This window comes from Aulonocara stuartgranti, assembly GCF_965226115.1.
Source record: "Aulonocara stuartgranti genome assembly, chromosome: 4".
Lineage (NCBI taxonomy): Eukaryota > Metazoa > Chordata > Actinopteri > Cichliformes > Cichlidae > Aulonocara > Aulonocara stuartgranti.
In genome coordinates this window covers 14056284-14081239 of record NC_138942.1, presented here as the reverse complement: position 1 = coordinate 14081239, position 24956 = coordinate 14056284, and the positions used below count along the sequence as shown (strand labels likewise).

Genomic DNA, 24956 nt, shown 5'->3' with positions numbered 1-24956 from the left:
CTTCAACACCATTCTTCCCTCGGTTCTAAAGGACAAGCTGGTGAACTCTGGAGTGGACCATCACCTCACTACCTGGATCCTGGACTACCTCACCGACCGACCACAGTATGTGAGGACTCAGGGCTGTGTGTCGGACAGGGTCGTCTGCAGTACGGGGGCCCCACAGGGAACGGTTCTGGCTCCGTTCCTCTTCACCATCTACACTGCAGACTTCTCCCACAATTCCACCCAGTGCTTCCTGCAGAAGTTCTCTGATGACTCTGCAATAGTCGGCCTCATCACTGATGGGGACGACAAGGAGTACAGAGGTCTGACCCAAGACTTTGTGGACTGGTGCCAGCTGAACTACCTCCAGATCAACGCCAGTAAAACCAAGGAACTGGTGGTAGACTTCCGCAGGCACAAGCATTCTCCACTGCAACCACTGAACATCCAAGGTATGGACATTGAGGCTGTGGACAGCTACAGGTACCTTGGTGTTCATCTGAACAATAGACTGGACTGGACTCATAACTCAGACGCCCTCTACAGGAAAGGGCAGAGCAGGCTGTACCTGCTGCGGAGACTCAGGTCGTTTGGAGTGGAGGGCCCACTCCTGAAGACCTTCTATGACTCTGTGGTGGCTTCTGCTATCTTTTATGGTGTGGTCTGCTGGGGCGGCAGCATCTCTGCTGGGGACAGGAAGAGACTGAACAGGGTGATCCGAAGGGCCAGCTCTGTTCTAGGATGCCCTCTGGACCCAGTGGAGGTGGTGAGTGACAGGAGAACGGCGGCTAAGCTGTCATCCCTGATGGACAACATCTCCCACCCCATGCAGCAGACTGTGACAGCACTGAGCAGCTCCTTCAGTGGGAGACTGCGGCACCCACGGTGTGGGACGGAGAGATTTCGCAGGTCTTTCCTCCCCACTGCTGTCAGACTCCATAATAAAGACTTTAACTGATCAAGCACACACATCCATACATATGCAATAATACTAAGTGCAATAATCCTTTCTGTCATCGTTGTATTTTTACTCAGTTGTATATAGTATTTGTATTTGTATTCTATTTTTATCTTATTGTATATTTATTTTATTTTATTCTACTGTATATAGTATTTTATTTTATTCTATTCTGTACAGTTGTGTACTGTATTTATTCTTATCGTATTCTAATTTTTGCCTCATAACTTTTGCACTGTCCACTTCCTGCTGTGACAAAACAAATTTCCCACGTGTGGGACTAATAAAGGTTATCTTATCTTATCTTATCTTATAAAAAAATCTGTCAGTCACTGCTCTGATTGGCAACTTGCGTGTAAAAGGCAGAGTTGTTGGGATTTAGCTCAGGGCGCCTGCGGTCAGCGCAATATGTGTACTGTAAATAATTTGGCTGTGTATCTCGTGTGATTGTGTGAGCAGGGAGGGAGAGACGGGCAAGCGAGCTACGCACACACTGGGATCAGGGCTTCCTCTCCTGCGAGTATCAGCAGTCAGAGCGCAAGGTACAATAGGGAGCATTGTTCACCTGGCAGGCCCCTGCTTGCCGACTCCCCCTCCATACCTGAGCACAGAGACAGGTGTATTTCTCCTAGTCACGCATAGCCCTGCCACACTCCCAGCTGCCTACACACTGCTTGCACCAAAATCTACCCCCTGACCCCTCCCCCCACACACAGACATTTAGAAAAGCATCCAGAGGAAAAAAAAAGGCTTCATATGCTTATTCTCCAACTAGAGGTGTAAACTTACTCATAGTATTTCCCCTATTTGAACAATTTTAGCCTCACCTTCATTTTTTCCTGTTTAAAATTTTAAACTTCATGAGGGCTCTTTGTAGAGTCACCAAGCCAGAACTCATGCTCCTTGAAATGCATGCACAGGTATGCAGCTGCATGCTCCTTGGTGCTTAGTGTGTTCATAATTAGAGCTATAAATTTAGGTTTTTATAGACTAAGATTTGCTCTTTGACATAGAAACCCAATAAACCAAGACACCTGCAATGGTCAAACTATGCTACACGCCAGCAAGGGTGTGTTTCTCCGAATAAATTCCGCCTGTGTCCAGTGAAAGACTGAATGAGTCATATAGGCTACATGTCAGTGGTTCTGTAAGCCTAGTCCAGGCCAAAAGTTCATTTAATTTCTCCTCAAGTGAGAAAACTTGGTTGGGTAAACACTGGAACTCCAGTTACAGTTTGACATCTTAATGCAAGATGAGATGGGAAAGGCTTGAGCGAACTGATTTACTAAAATCTTTACGGTTAGCATCAATCAAATGAGGGGGTTTGAGGGGGATTGTGCCATTGATTACATGGTTTTCTTTGAAAGGCTCTCTCTTCCATAGATCTGACTCCCTAAGGTGCTGGAAGGAATCCAGCTCTATCAGTCTCATAGCACAAGAGGATTAGCTCTTTATCCTGGGTGATTCTATAGAAAAGAGGTACATGCCACATTGTGTCTCATTATGTAAAACTGGTGAAAGCCATTTTTAGTTTCACATGAGAAATTTTCACCCACTTCAGTGAGAAACCTTGCCTTGACCTCTGTTTTGCTACACTTTGCCCATTCCCACAGGCGTGCCAAAAAAAAAAAAACAGACGGAAATCTGCATGTTGGCTGTATGTGAAATTACATGAGCTGCCAACATGGAATCTAACCTCATGTTTCCTGGCTGATGTTTACCCAATTAATTCCCAGGCGGATGTAGAAGTAATAACACTCATGAGAAGTGGGAAAGTGAGAAAATAAAGAACGGAAACCTAAGCAGACTAGCAATTTTGTGGTTACCAGAGAAACAGCATATAGTTATTGGGAAATATGTGTCATTGTGCCATCCACCCTGTTATTTCTGTAAGGTCATTACCATCCTTCCCCCTGTCCCCACCTGTGATCCAGCTTATATCCCTCTATAAGAGCAGAGGTATGGCCTTCAGTAATGTCTCTCTTTCAGTCTCATAGGCTCTTCTCTATATCCTGCTGAAGCTTAGGTACTCAGGGTCACATAAGGAAACATTTGTTCCCAGTCTGGTTGAATAGAGCCTTGTGTTGGAAGTAGTCAAAGAGATACAAGGGGATAGGACATCCAAACAGTCCAACACAAGGGCTCTGCTCTGAAGCCCCTCTCTGTCTGAGCTGGGCCAGTAATGAATGTGCTCTAGTCTTAATCACTCTCAGAGCACACACTGGAGATATGACTGACTCAATTGTCCTCGTCTCTATGTTTTCTACGTTGAAAGCAGAAGGTCATGAGGGTCATCGCTTTCAGTAAATATTAGATTTGTTTCACCCACTCCAGGTGATGGCGGCCTCGCTCGGCTCCTTTGCCAGTAGATTTCCACATATCATAAGTTTTACACTTGCACGACTGTCTGTGGGTGTACACTCAGTCTCGTTTCCTCTGGATTTTTTTTTTTAATGCATTCCTCCTTTTTCCTCCCATCTGTGTGAGAAGCATTCAGCATGGGTTTGTGCTCCCTGGATATGATTATCCTTGTCACACCAATGTGGAAAACATTTGTGTGCACATTAGCACATACCTACAGACGCATGCTGGCGTGAGTGGAGACACGGTGTAGGAGGATGCACACAAGTGAGCATAAACACATTTGCAGGCTGTTGCACAAACAACCTGGAAATCCCACCCGCGCATGCTTTAAGGGGATACACTGAGAAGCAATGCATTTTCATTTGATTTAATACTGCTGTTCAGCTGGCTGCTGGCTTAACATGAAAGCTGGCACACTGTGTTTACATTCATCACATTGTTTTGGATAAGGGATAAACACCTCTTAATTACCCCATGGCAGATAATTGCCTCAACTAATACTTTAATTCAGTCTTGATTAATGATTAATGAGCTACGAGAAAAATTGTGGAAGAAGCACAGTGAACCAGATTAAAAAAGTGCAACCCTCCTTTTCTTTCTTTTTTCCTTTCTTCCTTTTTTTTAAAGGAAAGAAAAAAAAACCCTTCACACTGCAGCGGTGGCTTAGGAATGTGAGACAGGAATGCTGTTGAGTTACTATAAAGGGGGTTTGATCACTGAAAACAATGTCTTTGTGTTTTCGTCCCCAGCGCTAGTCACGCAATGCTGTGTGCGCAAACCTCCAGCAACTTTTCAACCCCTGCACACAAGAAAGCCATCAAGTACCTGCAATTGACAGAATCGCGTGCAATTCAGGTACTCCTGGACTGGACTGGATCGCAGCCAAAAGAACAAAGTAAAAAGTGGAATGGAACCGTGCCAGGCCCTGTGTGAATAGGAGTAATGTATGAGGAACGAAAGTATAATAAAGACTGATATAACTTCTACGTGAATATACTTTTTTATTTATTCATGGTTTTTCCCCTTTGGTTTAGGTCAGAGTTTATCAGCTTTACTCCCTTAATCCCAGCTTTGTTGTCACTTATATCCTCTCTGCTGTGTTTTAGTCATAAACACTTCATCCGAGTACTTCTTAAATATGATGAAGTAAAAAACACAACAAAATCACAAATAACAGCAAACATGCATGCAAGCTTTGACTCCACAGTCCACAGTAGAACAGAGAAGAAATGTCCAGCTTTACTTAGCTTCAGCTTATTATAACTAAGTGGGCTCTGTTCTGATTTTGATCTGTGCTCCATTCCCGTGAATCCAGGCCTTGTTTTGAAGTTTGAGAGCGTGATCCCGGCAATACAAGCAAGCCTGGAGGTGGTTAGGACATGAAAGTGAGGTAAGAAAGACAAGAGATTCATTCATGGGAAGGTGATTCAAGGCACCGACATCTCTGTATCTCTGCACAGCTACAGATGATCATTATTACTCACACACACTGCTCACACGCAACCTGGAATGAAACTAACAGGTGATGAACGATTGCAACAGAGATTGTAACAGCTGATATCCATGACAGCTTTACTGATATTTATAGAATAATAATACTAATACTACTACTGCTAATAATAATAATGATAATATGATCTAATTTCTAATGCCTGTAACTGTTTTAAAAGTTATTTTAAAACTTTTAAAAGTTTAAAAGTTATTTCACCTTTACTTTGCTTTCATTATTTTAAGGTTAACCTGTGAAATCATTTCATTGCGTTCCGTGTTTTCTTTCTTTCTTTCTTTTGTCTTTAAAAACTGCTTTTAAGGTTTAAACCTGCTGCTGTTTTCCTATTCCAGTTAACTCCACTTACCGTCATGCATTGCGCATCTACGTTTGGTGAAAGCAGCATGTGCTGAGGCGCTCCGCACAAACTATGGCTCAGTGAAGCTGCGGCTCTTGACGAGAGCGCGTCGTGTCAGCAGAGACTCTGGCTGCAGCTGCCGCAGATACCATCATTGCGCTGGACCCTAAGGAGGAATCAGCATCTTCGAAAATAATCGTTCTGATTGCTTTGCTGGATTTGCCTGGGCGTAAATCGTTTAATGCTGGGGCTCTTTGGACGCATTAACGGGATTAATCGCGACATTGACAAACGTGGAGAAGTTATTATTGTTTTGTGTTTTTGTTTAAACGTGATCACGATGATAGCAGCTGATGGATTGAAAACTCCAGCTATGGATCTTTTCGCGTGTTATAAGGAAATGCTGACTTCAGTCTGGGATGAGTTTCTACTCCTGCCACAGATTCAGCTGCTGGACAAGTCTCTTGGGATATTTGGGATACACGCGTGGTCAAGTGCTGACATTTTCATAGATGGTTAATGTTATATGCTGATTTCGGAAATGAAATCTGTATTTGGTGGATTTCTTTTTTTTTTTTTTTTTGCACAGTTGGATATCTTGGATTATGTTTTGGAAGCTGTGCTCCAGTGGATGTCCAGTGATTTGGATAATATGTGCGCATCTCCTGATTCCGCAGGTATGTGGACAACGTCAATATAAAAACCCCAAAGTATGCTTGACCTATGGAGGTTTGTATTTATGTTATACATTCGCGACGTGACAATGCATTCAGCACTGTCTGCTTTGGCCAAAGGTTCTGTTCTTATCTTCTCAACACACCCACATGGGTGCCCATATCTTCTCTACCAAATTATAATTTATACTGAAATTCTTTTGGAAGTGGACTCATTAGGAACATACTTATACATACAAACACAGAAGGTGTGTTTCTGCTCATTGTCAGTTGGGAGCTGCGTATTTTGACAATGGAAGCCTCGCCAAACTCTCATTAAGTTCACCTGTTCAGTAGGTGAGAACTCTTCTTTATTATTCTCTAACATCACTACATATGCATCTGTAAATGTTAAAGAAGAGGGGAAATGGCTCAATTTAATATTTCACATGCATGTGTTGAGCACAGCCATTGGCTATGCACCTGCACTGCCGGGTGTTCACAGCCTAGAGAGCAATGACCTGTTATAAGTTGTTAAAGACCAGGTGCAGCTGAAATAAATCCACAGTGTGGATACAGTGTTCATAAAAAGGAGCAGGCCCTCCCACCGCTCATACAGTAACTCCATTCAAGGTGAGAGGAAAGTGCTTTGAGCACTATAACGTTGACCTCAGTGGTAGTGGAACACCTGTCAATCATATCTATCTATCTATCTATCTATCTATCTATCTATCTATCTATCTATCTATCTATCTATCTATCTATCTATCTATCTATCTATCTATCTATCTATCTATCTGTATGTATGTATGTATGTATGTATGTATATATATGTATGTATGTATATATATGTATGTATGTGTATATATATATATATATATATATATATATATGGAATGTAATTGGATTATGTTGAACCTACAGGTCCATGTGATCACCCAACTGATAAACATGCTCAAAATAGCGTGAGATAACCTGCTTTGCAAGTTAGCATGTCCATCTTTTACAAGCCTTGTGTGACTTAACGGCATTGCATTCATAATGGGTGCTGTGTGTGTGTGTGTGTGTGTGTGTGTGTGTGTCTTCCTTCATTTGCTGAAGCCTCCACTTTCACCTGTCTTCATCTTTCAGTACCCAGTCCTCTCAATCCCACGCACTTCTGTAGCAATGAAGAATTTCTCCTGTTGTGGTTGTGGGAGGGCACAGAGCTCCACTATATGTCCGTATACAGCTTAGAGCACCGACTGAGCACCCCTCTGTCCACACACACACACACACACACACACACACACACACACACACACACACACACACACACACCACCTCTATTAAAAATCTTCTCCAAACAAGACCCCCTTTCTCCACTGAAGAGCGACCCTCTGTCTAATGCCAAGTGACTCTCATGGCCAGCATTGACGGTGGGACACTTGCTTCACAAAAGGAGCTGAAGTGTCAAATAAACTCGGTCAGAGCCCCCGACACACAAGAATTCCTTTATCTGGCACCCTGGGAGGCAGACAAAGACAGACTTTGTGTCAGTGAGCAGGCCTTGACTAAACACTGGGGCTTTTTTCCCCCTTACTCCTCTTCTCACAACTTCTGCCTCTTCTTCCTCCGCCTCCTTTTGTTATTTAAACGGCAAAGCGGGAGCAATATCTGACCCCGGTTGTCCAGCATCTGTCCTGCGCATGGCCAGCATCACCCCTTTTCCTGTTTAAGCCCATCAAAAAATAAAGATGCTTAAATGGAAGCCCACGAGTGATCGGATAGACATCAAAGCAGCCATGACACTTCAGCAAGTGTATTTCTTTTTCTGATTCTTTTGTTTATGTTTGTCATAGCTAAAAATAGCAGGAATTTGCTTTCTCTCAGTTTTCTGTGCTGTCATATGATATGTTTGTGGTGAACCACAGCAAAGAACCATATACACACACCGGGGCAAGACTTAACAACCCTGTATTTACTCCAATCAACGTTTCAGGAGGACCTTGTCATCACTGGCAATTGAGTTTCAGCTTCAAGTTGATTTGTGTTGTCGGGAATATAATACGCTAATCTAGTTGTTTCTATTTAGTAAGATGCAGCTGATGTTTATTAGACGATTAACACCAGTTTACACTCCCTGAATATAAATGTCACCTAAGCAAATCAGGGAGCGCGTGCACTGTTTCTACACTGCGGTCTGAAGCACATTACATATCTAATTACTAGTGATGGGAAAGGATCTCATGTAGCTCCTCACAGATCCTCATGTAGCTGTGACAGCCATGTGCATCAGACCCCTAAGAGTGCTATCACAGGCAGATAGTCCCGAGCACCATGCGGTTAAGGTAAACGGATAGAGTTCATGTGGTCGAGCGTGTTAATGGTGTGTTTATGAGCTTAAGCTGAGTGGTGATTTATCATGTCTAAACTCAAGGCCTACCTCAGCTCCCTGGCCCCCGATTGAGCTCACAGGGTGACAACACGCACTGAGCAGCATGACCTCCTGGTGAACTATGACTCAATGTCATGACTGCTTTTGACCACTGAAGAGAAATGGAAGGCAATAGGAACAGTTGTTATTCATTATTACACAAACGGCCCTCAGGATTATCTCATCCTGTCCTCAGGTTCAAAGCTTAAGACGCAGGAAGACATCCTTACATCATTAGTGTCAGATAAACACTTAATGAGCTCGAGAAATACCAGTCTTAAAAGAAAATGCTCCTGGTATCTTTTTATGTAGAGCACCATTTGAACTTTTGTGTGTGTGTGTGTGTGTGTGTGTGTGTGTTTGAATGGGCCCTAAAGTTTGTCTGAACAGGAGAACTGTCATTTATTAGTAGTGCGGGAACAATGGGGAGCTTGTCTCCGGGGTGGTGGGGGCCGGAGGGGGGGGGGCAGTGGAGCCAGGGGAGGGTGGCCTGAGATTGGGCAGCAGCCTCTGACCAAGAACAAGCCCCTGTCTGATGGAGAGAACTGCTGACCCTTCCTGAGTAAAATGGCACCTTTGTTTCGAGGTGTATGTGTTTGTGTCTATGTGTTTATGTGTGTGTGTGTGTGTGTGTGTGTGTGTGTGTGTGTGAAAGGGAGAAGGAGAGAGCTTTTGAAAAGCTGGAGCGCTTTATAAAGTGTTTTTCTTCTCAGGGCTTTTGGCAATTGTGTCTCCATATGTGCTGTCTCGTGTTTAAAATTTTGTGGTAGGAAGGTAGGAAGAGAGCGCAAATTGAACTGACACAGCAGCTAAACGGTCCAACATCATGTCATGTTTTTCTGAACGGTCCTCTCGTCTTGCTCACAGTTTCAAATTCGCAGAATATTCTGAAGTTTAGAAATCACGAAACGTCCTTCAAGAGCAGTCACATCAGAATGTGTACATAGCTTTTGTTAATAACACTGATAACACCCTGATGCTCTGACACCAGATCACCGCCTTAGATTTATTAGCTGTTTTTGGCGTCTTTTAACAGTCTGTGTGGTGCTTTCTTCCTGTAATGATCTCTCATAAGGGAGAGAAGTTGTTTGTTTTAAACATTGGGGCAAAGAAAAATTAAAGGGTGCAGAGAGGAGGTGTAAATGCTGGTGGGTAATGGCAGCAGATTGCTGATTTCCTAAAGGGAAACCACAACTTAGAAGGTGGCTCGTGTGTGTATATTTGCCTCAGGGTGGTGTTATCCTGGTGTGGGAGTTACCAGGAAGTGTGAGGCTGAGAGAGGCATCCAGCCTGTGCTTAGGTGAGAATGAAGAAGGTTGTTTTAGAGGAAGTAGCAAACCTGGGTGGAGGGGTTTTCTGGAGCGATGCCTGGGAGGTATGACACGAAACCTGACTTCTTTGGTTAAAAATTCCCAGTGCACTTTGTGTTTACACCTTTTGAAGTTACATAGCTGTCATATAGCCTGTCACTTGCTGTTATGTGATAAAAAACGGTATGTTTCCTGGAACTGTAATTGTGATCCTACTACCCCGTGGGCTTTTTACCTTTTGTGCATAAGAAAAACCACACTGACCTCTGCAGGAGTATAGAAGATAGAGTGTCAGCCCAAATGTTAAGACCAGAGAGCAAACAGTGAAAATGCTCAGCAGGCCACATTACAGGGGCACCTCTGTCAGCACGGGCAGACAGCTCTCCATTCTCACAGGATGCTCTACGTACCTCAAACTTGTCCCAAAGAGGAACGATGCTAAATAAAGACTCTTACTTTAATAGTAAAACTCAAATACAAACAGCCCGCTCTGATAGTTTGCAGTGTAACAATGATGACACTAGTTTAAAATGCATTTCTTTTAAAACAGACTTGGAGTGAACTTTCAGGTGCATTCTTAACCGTCCTTGTATGGAAAAAAAATCTGATCGAGAGTTAGAAATACTTTAAATTCCTGACATTTCTCCTTCAGTTTTCTTGCTCCTGTTTTGGAAGGAAAATTCCTCCCTTTGTGTTTTGCTCTCATAAATGTCACATTCCACTGAACCTGTGACCACGTTCCTCCTTTACTTTGCTGGGTGTGGGTTGCCATGGCTGTGTTTCAGCGAGTCACACCTACATAAGTAAGACAGAGTGGGTTTCCTTTCTTTTCCAGTTCGGTCTTTCATTCCTCTTTTCTTTTCTTTTGTCTCCAGTCGGGAGGATAAAGGAGACATTTTCAGTGTGAAGAGGAGCGTGAAATTTCCTGTGTGACCTCCCTGGGACACAGCAGAACACCAGGCTCCTCAGACCGCTGTTTATGTGTGTGTTAAGTCATGTGCTCGTGTTGGAGATCCGTGCAATTGTGAAAGCTTTTAGTTCCTTTAAAAGAGATTGAATGTCGTCAACTCGCAGTCGTCTCCACATAAAATGCTTGATTAAGGTTGATTGTTTGATACCTTTGGTTTTCTTGACGCATAGAGGCTCATTGCTGAATTCAAATTTTAGGCCTGATAAGTAGGGGGGCAGATGCTGAGCAGACCAGTGTGTTGTGCTGTCAAACTATTACTTTGAGCCCTGACAGACAGGGAAGAATTTGCTTGCCAGTGTCACTGAACAGAGTCACAGACTTACAGCACCAAAGTAGTTAAATTGACTGCAAGCTGTCCTCTACTTGGGCTGTCATCAGAAGGCTTCAGTCAAATAAGCAGAGCCATTCATGTTTCCCAGGGGACTGATTTATTTTGTTATCTTACATTGGCTTAAAATGAAATCTGGGCTTCATAGGTGTGATGTTAGTAGTTGTGTAAAATAACACTGAGAGAATTGCTGTGCTGTAGTGCCATCTGTAGTCAAGCTTTCGGATTATCTTGATGCATGCCTTACATTCTGCTGCACTCTTGTGGTTAATGTGTGCAACAACATAATCCTGGTTTTCTGGCCTGCATTTCTTTCTGTGGCCACTTAAAATGTGTGGCGCTAATTTGGAACTTTACTCCTACCTCCAGCAGCCAGCAGAAGTGGAAGGGTTGCATCAGGGATGGCATCCAGTGAAAAATCTATGACACAACGAACATGCAGATCTGTCTGCATCCCTGTGGAAGAAGAAGGTTTGGCTTACTATGAGTTAGCATGCTAACAAACAACACTTAGAAATTAAACTTAATAAATATTTTCTAGTGGCTAACAACTTGAGAGTCTTTGATGATATCCTCCTACTCTTCTACCCTCTTTGATCACGCTGTGTGCTGAGGGTTCCAGAGTAGTAGGGGAGTACATGTTGAGCTGCTGCCATCAGATATGACACTGGGGTCCAGGTATTACTCATGCTTTGTGGGCCTTATGATTTGGGTGCCCCCTCGGGCACTTTGTGCTGTTTGTACAGCGTGTGATTAATCACCCACCACCACATATATATTTAAATGTGCAGGCTGCACTGAAAAAAGGGGGCATTTACAGATTGTGCGTTCATCTATAACATGTTCTACTTTTCATACTGTTACCTTGGTCTCCCATTGTAATGTACACTGACTACACTGAATCTATCTAATGTTCATCTGTCGTAGTAGTGTAAAAATCCATCTTTGAAATCTGATCTTCTAATTTACAGTGCTTAACAAATTTATATGACAGTCTGTCATAAAAAAAAGGAAATCTGTTAAAATCTTGTTTGAAACTAAAAGTTTTATTGTTTTTATTAAGCAAATGAGACAAACTTAAATTTGTTAAGCATTGCAAATTTAATTTTATGTCACAAGCTAAATAAAATGTAAATAGAGTCTAAAAAAATGATAAAACATAATAAAATAGTTAAAAGAAAATTAAAAAATATCATTTTGGGGACACATTCGCTTGCTCTCTTGTTTTTCTGTGCCTTGTGACGTCCCCCACACACTTCCTTGACTTCACCACTAGAGGTCACAATTGGATCTTTTCTGTGGGGTTTCTCAAGGCCCCACTTTCTATTTGTGTTTTATTGTATTATTAAGTGTAATTAGATTACATATGTCACCTGTCACAGTAGATAAGCATGTTTCATATACAGTTATTACACCTCGCTGACTCTTCTGCCCTCGGTTTAACTGTAAATCACAGCAGAGCTTTCTTTCCTCTACTACAGCACAGTCATTAGTACAATATGTCCTCTACTGCTAGAGGTTGACTTTTTTTTTAATCACTAAAAGTGTTTTTAATATTTTTATACTTTTATACTTACAAATGCTTTGAATAGCATTCATTCACATCCTTCACTTTTCAATTTGTTGCAGTATTTGTAGAATGCAGTGCTGGAAGCTTCTGGTCTTGAATCTCCTGGTTGGCTGGGCCTTTCATTGTGGGTTTACGTGTTCTCCCTGTGGCTGTATGGCTTTCTCTTGGTGCTCTGGTTTCCTCACACAGTCCAGTGACTTGCTGGTGATTTTACATTGGCTTTATATATAGATGGAAGAGTTTATGGTGGTCATGTCTCTGCTTTATCCCTGGGATTGACTGAAAACTTTTCCAGGGTGTAACCTGCAGCTTGCTCTGTGACATCTTAGATGGGCTCGAGTCTGCATCCAGCTGACCTAACCTAAGATGGAGAAGGTTTAGGTTTGCTGTTAAGAAACTGAATGCATGGCTAGATTTGCAGTAGGTTTCCATTGCTGGTCCGGGTACATGCGACCACTAGGTGGCAATGTGGTAACATGAAATGTGGCTCTCTGTCTGGAAAATAAAAGCTAGGAAAGCTACTTTGCATGTTGCAGTGAACCTGTGATCTATGGAGTAATGGATATAGATTGGCGTTATTATCTTCTTATTGCCCCTCATTCTAGCTCATCTCCCTTTGAAGATCAAAGTGGCCGTGTGCCTCTGTGTGTACCGACACCGATAAAATCAGAGTGAAGTTCAATAAAGTTCACTTTGTACATCTGTCTCCCATGACCCTTTTCCAGCCCTGCAAGTTGCTGTCAAATTACAGGAAACTCAAATATGCAGCATTTTTGATTACTGCTATCAAGATAATCTGAACGATTTCAACAAAGTTTTAAATACCTGATAATTTGATAAAGTGCTGAAAAAAACAAAAACAGCCTTCAACGCCCACTCTGTCCTTTAGATTTAACAACTACTGAGCAATCAATTCATTCATGTACTTCAGCTCTGCTATAAACTTCAGACATTAACGAACAGAGAATGAATGAAGCGGAGATAAAACTGGCCTACTTCAGGAACAGGTGGGGCAACTTATGACAAAGTGACAGCACAGTCATTAGTACAATGCAAGTAGAGTTTTCATTCCCACGGGTGTCCCATATGCATGTGTCTGCGCAAATTGTGTGTAGGCCAAAGTCATACTTTGGTCTACACATCTTGCAGCTTTTGCATATTTGTAAAGGTGAAGTTTTCCATGTCCTCTTATTGTGTACATCACATTGTTGTACGTTGACCAATTTGCTTTAAACAAAACAGGTTTGAAACTATGCAGTTTTTCAGGTTAGATAAACCTGAAAAAGTTTGAGATTAGAGATGGAAAAGAGTGTCATGGGAACAGGTTTTAATCACAGGAGGATTTTTATGTGACCTTTTGGCCCTGTAGTGTCTTTGACGTGTCTCAGAATGTCTCTCAAACAGTCTGTGCATTCATTCTCAATGCAGTATGTGCACATGTGCAATTAGACATTTACTGTTGCATGCATTTGTGTATATGTAAAGTGTGTGCATTTTAAATGCAAAGCTGCAAGTCATGCACAAATGCACTATATCAAGTCATCCATAATCTACGGCCTATCAGATTTCTCTTTTTGAGTATGTCAGTCATGGAACTTGGACCTTTGACACTTTAAAAAAAAAGTTGAACACACACACTGAGATATGCAAAGCCTTCTTAGTCATATTTCATGTACTGTAGGTCCTTCTTATCGCCTCATTTCTTTCTCACCAAAGCCTAAATACATTTCCAACCTGCGGGCTTATCAAAGCTGTTGACCATTCATATCTGTTCTTGTTGTATTTTCCATATACTTTCTGTTTATTCTCAGTGAAAGTGCAAACTTGTACTGCCCATATTTTATTTTCAGGTCTTTGTGGAAAGCTCGCTGACAATTGCACCTGAATTAAAACTCATTCATTCTCAGACAGTTGCTGTATACAACATAAGCAAATGATTGCAACACTGCTTTCAGCTGCTTATCTTTCCATCTCTTCTAAGCTCTCCAGAATTACTCATCTCTTCATAATAATCGATCACTGAAATCCTTCAGCAGCTTTTGATAACAGCTACTGCAGGCTAGCAGAGCTCAGAACCTGACCCGGCGTGTTCGAAACTGTCAGGCAGGAATCTTAGGAGCTCACTTGCCTTTACGGTAAAGATCTGTGTTTTTCCCCAAGCTGTTTACTGCAGACAGTTTGTTGAGGCATGGCAGAGCTGCCGAATGAGCAAGTTAGGGTGGAGCTTTGGTAGCGATATGAAGGAGGAAGTCTGTAGTGTATTTTTATGTGCCTGTCTAGTCAATGGCTCAGGTAAACCCCAGTCTACTGTTCAAGTTAATCATTGATGCCGGAGTTCACCATCTTTCTCTACTTTGTAAGAGGCCAAGACTTTAGGAAAACATTTGTTCATTAGCTGCATTTTTTAGATTTCAAACCTCAGAAGGTTGGCTTTTGCATTAACCACATTTTGCAGCTGGGCAGTAAAGAATTACATTTCTCTGTAGCTATTTATTATTGCTCTGTGCCGTGGCTCCTTACAGTTGATTTTAAAAGGGGTGTTAAGAGCAGCAGCTCCTTGACTGGCCTTTTTTGGTGCACATAGCTTCTTTTTTTATTTGTTAAACTTTCCAGCAGGTCACCTCCACACAAGCCCTCCCTGGTATAACACTGGCAATACCTCAGTTTAAAACCAGGGGAAATCCTACCACAGTAAAGTACTACATCTTGCCCGTCTGCTAATGCTCTTAATGGCTTCTGTAAAAGCACGTAACACTATTAACAGAGCGAGAGTCTAGTGCCCAACAGGTAGCATAGGTGAACTAGAGGCAGACATGTACATGCACACAAAGACACCAGCCCCTGCATGCAGACACCAGGTTAGCACTGGTGCATGTCTGTTGTGAGCTTGGCATTCAGTGTGGTGTAAGGAGAAAAGTTGGTGTGAGGTTAACACACGTTTGTGTGTGTTCCTTCATTTGCTTACAAAGCCAGTCCTCCTTCACTGTAAACTCTGCCAGCCTAGCTTCTTCCAGACATCTGTCTCTCTCTCTCGCTCGCTCTCCCTGTCACACACACATTCACATGCCTTCCCACCTTCTCAGTAAATCCCCAAGTCTCAACAAGCTGCAACTTGAAATCCAACCCCCGTGCACCACAATGTGTGCATATAAAAACAGGTAATACGCCTTCCAATATAATTACAAATGTGACAATGCTGTGCTCTATTGTATGTAGATAGCGTGCTTTCTTTGTCTCGTAAAGCAAGGGGAGGTCTGTGGAAGTATTGATCGTGGTCACAGCAGACAATCTTAAAGGCTTTGAAGACAAGGCAGAGGTCATTCAGGTGAGGCTGGCCCTCTCCCAGAACTCTGGCGCCATGCAAAAGATCAACTTCACTGAGCTCTTGAGGGCTGAGTCGTGTACAACCGGGGAGGAGAGGCAGAGTTTAGATTGTGAAAACATTTTGGAAAGTTTGAGTAAGGTGGCCAGGGACCTAGCGGCTACAAATGGCAAGCTTGGCTTCTGCCAGTTGCCAGCTTATCGCTTTTAATGATGTTAGAGAGCGATGGTCAGTCCCCCTGTCTCCTGGGTTTCTGTGTCCTTCATGCCTGCCAAGGCAATAAGAATGGCAGCAGTACACCAATAAAGCTCCACATGGTACTGATTGAGAAGTATTAAAGCTCACATTTCCTAAATCTTTATGATCAAAGAAATTCAGATATGTCCAGCACATTTGGTCATTTTCAGTTGAAAATGGTTGCTTACTTCAAATGCTTTTGTGTAAACTTCTTTAATCATCAGATTTCCGAGAGATTTATGAAAATAATCAAGATTCATGCTAGGACTTTTTTCATTTTCATTGCATTTATTTCATTTCTTTTAGTAAAGCTTTTCGTTTCGGGCACCGCAGGTCAGATTGGTTTGCCTGTAATTTCCAACCTGCCTCCGTTCCTCCCCTGTCCTCTTCTCTTTGGCTGACCTGTTTTGGAGGGAGCTCCAGGGGTAGCATTCATTTAGGAGTCAGATATAAACAGGCATTAAAAAGCAGCGTGGTCTTAATTAGCTGAAGCTGCTCATATGTTTGGTGTGATTGTGTAATGTTTATATTTCAGTGAGTGCATGCTGTGTCAGGCCACAGTGCTAATCACCTATCCTTAGTTTTATTGCCCCGTGCGATGTTGTAACGATGCCGAAGCGAGACAAGCGAAGAACCCTCACACGGAGACAGAAGATCGATGGACGAATAGTGATTTTAATGACTTATAGCAACGAAAAACAGCTGCTGTTGTAGCATCAATGTACGTCATCTTGCTTTGTAGCAGCATCATGATTACGCGATCTCAAAATGTCTTCCATAAGGGTAGGTCCAGTGCGATTATGCAAGTTGGTTTTAAGCATAGATAGGTCGTGTGTGTGTGACAAAACAGCACCAAAAATGCATGAAATAGATTTCTTTGTGCAGCACTGTGTTCTAGTGGAACTCAAGTAGAAGTCTGTGAGAGCAAATGGTACCTTTCTGTGTGGGAGGACCAATCCTCTCCTCATCAACACTTCCTTAGCCTAAACAAAGTTCCAAAACATCATAACTGTCTTGTTTTCTAGAGAAGTATCTGCCCCTTTTGGTGTACAGTGAAGCAATGAGATTTGGCTGGGTCATAAAGGAACTACAAGAGCCATAAAACACCTTACGATGTCTGGCTTTCTGTAGCCAGGTTATTAAGCTGTAAAACCCTATTGTAAAAATCGAGATTGAACCGATTTATTTAAGGAGAGCGCTGCAAAGATGAAAAGGGCCTTACTCAGCCATACTTTCATAGATGTACAGTGGGCTTGGTTTGTGCCGGTAAGCACACAGGAAAATTCTTTGAATTCCCCGGCCTCACACCCTCGCTCTACTTTTGCCGCCCGACAGCCAATACCGCTGGCTACATGTGCTTGTTTGCGGCACATTTGACGTCACGGAGGGTGTAATTAGCTCCTCGGGTTAAAAAGATATTTTGCTTTATAGTTTGTACATTGGACTGAATCTGTAGATAAGAGAAGCGGCATATGGGAATATGCACTTTTAACCTTGTAAACACTTGCACATAGACACATGAATATTCAGCTCCTGTGTAGGTGGGCCATATCACACCATCTGACCATACTGGAAGACGTCCACAAGTCTGAGCACACCGCCTCCCTGCTCTTTTCCTTTGTCCCTCATCTCGTCGATCTATCTTTCTATATTTGTGTCCCAGACCCAGACATGTCCATAAATAAACGGGGTCTCCCTCTCCTCAACCAGACCCAAGCCATGTTTATGTTCGGGCCAGTGTTGGGGGGGACCATCTGGACCACTGGGAGTGTATCACCACCTTTCTCTGAGCTCAGGTGGAATCAAGATGTGCCGCCAGCATAACAGACTAACACAGGCTAAAGACATAGTTGGGCTTTTGAGATGTAACTTTAAAGTTTTCCTCGAGTACTCCCTCCCACTTTTAGTATTTTACGATCATCATCCTACAGTGAATTAACTCATCTGTTAAATACTTTTTCATCAATTATATGAGGACACAGTTTTAATTTCAGAAATAGGCTATTTCCTCCCATTCCTCCTCTACTCTTATGCAAACTTCTTAGAAAAGTCAGGATGATTTTTAAATATTTTTTTCAAATTTCTCTCACAACAGACAGTTGATGAGTTTTTTTTGGTTTATTTGGTTTATTTACATTAGCTGGATGTGGTCTCCTGGTCTTCATTTCATTTGCTCCGGGAGCCAGGCTATTAAAACTAATGAACACTTATTGCCCTGAGTTGGATCCTGAGCGACTTGCTAAACATCCCTTCTGTAGCTGTTTGTTTTACTTGTACCTGATTATTCAAACAGAGCAGTAAAACATGTGCCCGAGCCTTTGCCTCTGGTCTTTACAGGTACTCTCTTAAATAGCCTGATCCACAAAATGTGATTGGATAGCCAGGGTTTTTGTTTGAGTAAACATGGGTGGGCTTCACTTTTCTTCACTAATCATCTTGGAAAGAATCCCAGTGTTTTTAATGCATGCACTGCATGCACTATGGTGTCCTGTGTTTTCAGGTATCTGCGTGTAAAATCGCTTTTTTTCTTCTCTGTTAAAAAGCAGAACTGTTTAATGCAGAACATTTCGTAGTTTTTTATGGTCCTTGTCTTGTTGGAGGGAATGACAGATTTTCTTGGTATGCACTAATCAAGACATCTGCTTTGCAAATGTTGGGGGACATGGAGCCTGTTCTTCAGAGCTTAGCTGAAGCACAGTTTGATGTATTATGATGTTTAATAGTGCTACTTTCAGTTTGTTCAAAAGTAGCATACGGCATTTGTCTTCTTTGTAATATTCTGATAATTTGTTTCAACAGCTTTATTTATTTTTTGGTTTACAGCGCTTGAAAACACTCAACACCTTTTACCTTTAGCTGGTTTCAGCTTTTCATGCTTGATTGCTTTAGAATTGTTTGCTGATCGCCAGGTGTCACACTGAAGTTTCTTGCACTAACCGACAGATGCTCTAGAAAAGTGTGCGTATATGTGTGCCTATGCCCATGTGCTCATGTGTATTTGTGTACACAACAGTTTGAATGTGTCACTGCCAATCATTAGTGGAAGTAGAGAGAGAGAGGGGGACTTGGTGACTGACACATGAAAGTGTGTATTTTTTTTCTCTTCGCCGTGACCTTTGTGCTGCATAAATCAGCCGGAGCAGCTCGGGTAATGTTAAGGGGAGGAAAGGCGCGTTCTTCTGACTCTTCTCCTGACATTTGTGGTTTTTAATATGATATGTGCATACAGAAAGTGTGCTCAAATAAACAGCGTGTAAAGTTTCCCGTGTCTGTACCAATCTGTCAAAAAGAGATGGGGCTTGACTTTCACCCCCCTCCCCAAATCGCCCTCACCCGACCCCTCCCACTACTCTTACAGCCCTTGTCATCCCCCAGGTGGAATTTCCCTGGAGTCAGCACAGGCTATTTCTACTTGTTTTAACCTAATTAAATAATCCGAGAAGGCATGCCGCTTAACAGCTTCGTTTTTTTTTCAAATACAAGATCAAAGGAATGTGCATAAAATGACAAAAAAGAGAGCGTATAGATGTAGATGAAAAGCATAGGAGAGGCAGAGATGGACACACACACTTTTCTAACTTTTTGTTACTCACATTACCCTTAATGATGAAGCATACATTAGCATTTTATGCAGAAACCTTATATGGTGAAATTACAAGGTAGGGCTGCATAAACTGCTACATCTAGGCCAAGGCAATAGTTCTGATGTTCTTGTATTAGATTTCACTTAACATGCTCTCATTGTAAAATCTGTAATTAAATATAGAACACAAGGCGCCACACCTATAAATCTAGCACAATTATAAAAGCCTGTTTTGGCTTGATGCTCGGACTCCACCTACGTCAGCAGTGTGGGTGGCACTTGGCTACTTTGTGTGTGTGTGTGTGCTCACAGGTTATGTACTATATCAGTCCCTGTTGTACTTAGTCATTCTACAGATTTGCTCTAAAGAGTTTGGAGATCTCACAACAGCACGAAACCACCTTTTACAACTCTACTTTCCTTGTTTGTGCTGAAGATCATGAACCACGCTGGCACCTCGGCAAACAATGGAAAGAACAGATTAAAACATTACAGCATAATGTGACGGCAAAATGTTTAGTGCAAGAATGGGCCCTGCAGCTGTGTAAAATGACATAAAGAAACAGAAAGTGGGGCCAAGCATTGTGGGAGAACATCGGAGACAGGCTTTTGGAAAGACCTTTGGGTCCTCGGAGTGTCTTAACTGTAGCTGCTGGTGGAGGAAATACTGAATCCTCGCTGCAGGGGCCTTCCTCTGTTCTTTCCTGGAGAGAAGGTGCCCCCAAAGTGCCTGATAGCGCAGGTTTTTCTTGGATGCCTAACAAAGTCTCTTCACACATCTAAAGATGTATTTTTATCAGAGCACAGATGACAGGGGTAATCCTTTGGTGTGTTGCCACCCCCAACTGTCCGTCTACTTCCTCTTTTTGTTTTGCTTTCACTCTCTTCTTTACCCCCTCTTATCAGCTAATCCCTCCTTGGATAGAACGGTCAATTAAGGGACTTAGTTGATAGAAAACAAGACCATTTTGGATGCATGGAATGTGTGAAAATGTAGTGAAAAGAAGGGTTGTGACTGGTCCTCCAACCAAAGAAAAGAGGGAAATTGAGCTTTTTGCCAGGGTTCATTTACTAAAGCATAGTCTTTGTTGCCTCTGAGAGCTAAGAAACAAACTTCTGAATAGTGGAACAAAAACGGAGTCGAGAAATCTCACATCCTAAGCTCGTTTTGTTACACAAGTGGGTTAGATCGGGAATTTCAGACGTCATTATCAGGCACTTTTATAACTGTAGCATTACATTGACCTTAGCATTCCTGACCTTTGATGCAGAAAAAAAAAGTAGAAAAATTGCCCGGCAATGTCTTTCAAAGCAAAAGCACATGTACACGCATGGTTTCTGATCTGCTTACTAAGATTAGACATAAATGACCGGGATTATGACGCTGTAGAATATTATGGTTTAATACGGTTTTAGAGCTCAGGGCCATCTACTTTTGTCTAATTCAGGAAAACATATTGCACAAGACTGGTTTGATTAGTAGAAGCCGTGAGTTCCCATAAACTTTAAGCTACAACTGCTAACCTTAAGAATGAGATATACCTGTAATTAAAAAACTCTAAAACATTTTTTTAGAGTTACTCGTGTTCTAAACTGACAACTAGCAAACCTTTTTTCTTATTATCCCACACTTATCCCACACTTTTTAGCCGTGCAAACATATCTAATGCGCCCTCTTTTTTTCAGCGAATAGCATCCCATTACAGCTGTGAAGTTTGAGATGCAGCTGGGGGTGAAAGAAATGTTTTCTGTGTACAAAACATAAACGAGATGTGCTTTGAGCACAGACTCTGTGCTGTGCTGCTTGGGGTGGAGAGAAGAGGTGAAGGAGAGGGAAGGGTGGGGGTAATTGGCACATTAAGGAAAAGGAATTCAAAATAAATTTAATCTCCCAATCCCTTTCACCCCCCCCCCCCGAGAGGTTTACAGTGAGCATGCTCTGTCTTGTTGTGAGACACAAGGAGAGCACAGAGCACAGAGAGAGTGAACCAGAGATGAGGAACGTAGAGAATGAGGTTCTGATCGAAGTAATAAGCTGGCTTCCAGTCAGAAGAGGCAACTTTGAATAAAAATGTCTGAGTTGGTTGTGCCATTTTTATGTACGTGTGTGTGAAGTTGGACTTAGCATCTGGCCAAAGATTTGCATTTGTTCTTCTACGCCATTTCTCACACCACCTCACACAGTTGACTACTACCATCAAGCCTACACACTACACAAGCCCACTGCAGTATCTGGCAACATGTCAAGAGCGGTACAAGTTTTGGTATGTAGTTCTTAGGTTGGGAGATTCTGAAATCACAAATAGAGAGAATTAACACTTTTTAAGCACAAATTTTCCCTTTTGATAACTTCTTTTTTTCTTTAAAAAAAAAAAAAACTTCTGGTGAAATGCCCAAAGCGAGGCTGTGTCAGCTTGTGAAGTGCAGAAGCCACGTTAGAAGGCCTGCTGGATTTTATTGTGTGTGGTTTGGGCTCTTACAAGGACATATGGTGTGGCATATTTTTTTATAATGTAATCATTCCTCCTCCTGCAACAACACTATTAAAACTGTCTGCATGCTGAGGCAAGAATTCAGTCAAGGACCCTGCTGACCCAGACACAGCAGAGTATAAACAATGCTGCTAAGGCTTTAGCAGCACACATGAAAGCACACACATTACCACACACATCATACATTGTCAGTACCCAAAAGCTGTTTATTTCTGCAAATTGTGCAGCGGTTCACTGCAGCTGTTTTTTTTTCTGATTTTTAAAATCTTTACTTCAGATTTGGGTCAATGCTGCATACATACAAACTCCTCGCTCCAGTGGTTTTTATTAGTGCTCTGTGTTTATTTTACTCAAATGCAACCCGTGATTTGCGGAGGTTAGTCATCTTCCGCTGCCGAGGAGGGACCGAGAGGTCACCTGGAGTTCTTTCATTCAGAAGCTGTTTGAGTGACACTGATCTGGCTTTCAGGTAGTAAAGTTAGTTGACACGGTTGCACAAGCCTATCATTATGCCTTCTCTCCATTTTGTCAGTATATAGCCCTTTTGTCACACTCACGGTAATTTCTACGTGTCACATGTAGTTCAGAAAATAATAATACTAATAAAAAAAAAAAGCCAACCAAAAAAAGTATATGTATATACAGTATATATCGCGGCTACTCTGTTTAACTTGATGCATTTTAATTTGTTTGAAAGCTACTTCCTGTATAAATGACACAGCTAACAGGCTCCTGTGTGTCACAGGAGACTTGGCGGCATGATTGAATGGGATTGTCTTTGCTCTGTTCCGCCATCTCGTTAGGGGAAATACACCAGCCCGGATTTCAGGGTGCTGACAGCCTGATTTGGTGTGATGGGTTGCCCTGCGCATGAACATGCCATCCCCTCGGCTGCTGCGTGAACACTGTGCTCTGTGTTGATGGTGATGGCAGGCGCGCAGATCATCTTTCCAGCAGAAGCAGGAAGTGAGAATTGGAGGGTTCCTGCTACCAGGCCCCTTCTTTCCTCCCGGTACTACACCAGACCAAACTGAAACCATGTGTGTTCTCACCCCGTGGACCTCCGCATACAGCCAGCCTGGCTGCCCGGCTGGCAAGTGATGTGGTCTTTCTAACAACATGTGATCTCAGGAAGCATTCAGCCCCTCCCCCTTCCACTATTGTTATTTGAATCCCGTCTCTGTTTAGCTCCACTGGGGTCTCTTGGGGAAAGTGGTAAGTGATTCCTCCCTGTGTCCAGACTCCAAAGAAAAACCCCTCCCCTTTTCAGCTTTCATTCAAGGTTAGGCACACGATGGATGTGATTGGGGAAGTACAGTAGTCTGTCACCCGGCCCAAAGGTCATTTCCTGCTGCCACGGGTTAACTAGGAGCAGATTAAGAAAAATGGCTCAGACTCACAATGACAATGGAGGAAGTGAAGCCCTGATAATTACGTACAATTTATTTGTAATCACATAAATTGATCATTTTGTTGGCTTGTATTTGACAGGTGGAAAAAAATGTCAGTTGTAAAATGGAGAGATTTTCAGGATGCACGTAGCAACTTCTGACACACCTCTCATCTAATAAGCACCTACTGTATGCCTTTACACGCTGAAGAACACAATATAAAAATCCCACTTTCAAGCTCAGTATAAAGGTCTTGGATTCAGTCATGTAATTCAGCACAAACATACTGTATTTTTGCTGTGGACTGTGTCTTCATTGAAGCTTTTTTCTAAGCATTCAAATTGTGTACATTGTCATCAATCACAATATTTTAGTCATGGCGACATGCTCGGGCATGGGAATACTCCTGAAGTGAGGTGTTTATGTTGATGGAAAGTGAGGGTGTATGGGGCTGATTACTCGAAACACCCGTCTTTTCTCTCAATCCTTCCAATTCAAACGACTGTTTACTGAAAACATTGGCTGATGAGGGGATAATCTGTCAAAAATATACTGCACAGTGTGCACTCCTTCATTGTTTGCCTCACTTTCTCTCTCTCTCTCACTGACTTCTGTTGCTCTTGCATCTTTAGGAAAGAAAAAAAAGGCAGATTTAATCAATGCATGCAACTGACTCCGTGTGCAAAGCAAAATTAATGGAAACAAAATCTTTTTTGTTGTTATTGTTGTTGCATTAAAAAAAATCATATTCTTGCAGAGTTGCTGCGCTGGCATTCCTGCTACTCCTGGTCTATGAGAGATTGTTCGGGCCTTGCCCCTGCCGCGTTCCACTCCTCTGTCTCATGTGAAAGTCAGCTCTGACCAACCTCCCATCTCTCATTTTTTCCTAATGAGACAGGCATTGTAGGGACACCTGTGGACTGCCATTTCCATTGAGGGGGGTTGAAGGATGGGGGTGTGGTGTGGCAGCTCTGCTAGCTTTTAATCGAGACGCGTTGACTAATCGCCCAAGGATTAGCCTCTTAGACAAGGCCTCTTTCATTCTGATACGCCATGTAGTGCAAAGACTCCACTTGGAGATGCAGAGGGTGGAGGAGAGTACTTTTTTGGGGGGGGGAGGGGGGAAGTGCAGATGGCATACTGTACCTGGGTGTGCTTTGTTTGATCATGCCTGAGCCCTCTGCATTTACACACACACACTCACACATACACATATATACAGACACATACTCGTATCCTGAGGCTGGATCTTTTCTCCGTCCTCTAAATGGAGACAGCTCTGCATATTTCTCACAGCACTCACCTCCTCTGCCTCTACCTTTGGAGAAGTGGAGTATATTTACAGATGTCTGCCCAAAAGCTATAAAGACATTCAAAAAAGTGGAGCGTTATTGATTTGTGAGCAACAAAACCACCTTGCCACGTCATGCTTTGCCGTGTTTTCACGCCTGTTACAAAGAAACATGCACACACATACATATTTGTGCAGTTATGCTCTGACTAACATTAAGTTTAGCATGCCGTGGATTG

At 42.5% G+C, this 24956-nt stretch overlaps 1 long non-coding RNA gene across 1 annotated transcript in view; it reads left to right on the top strand.

The window, feature by feature from the left end:
* The first annotated feature begins 4703 nt into the window (after positions 1-4703).
* LOC309704809 overlaps positions 4704-24956 on the top strand; it is a 50551-nt gene continuing 30298 nt past the window's right edge. The window contains exons 1-2 of the long non-coding RNA XR_014276381.1: positions 4704-4829; positions 5150-5831. This is a non-coding gene — a long non-coding RNA (uncharacterized lncRNA). The remainder of the gene's footprint in view (positions 4830-5149; positions 5832-24956) is intronic.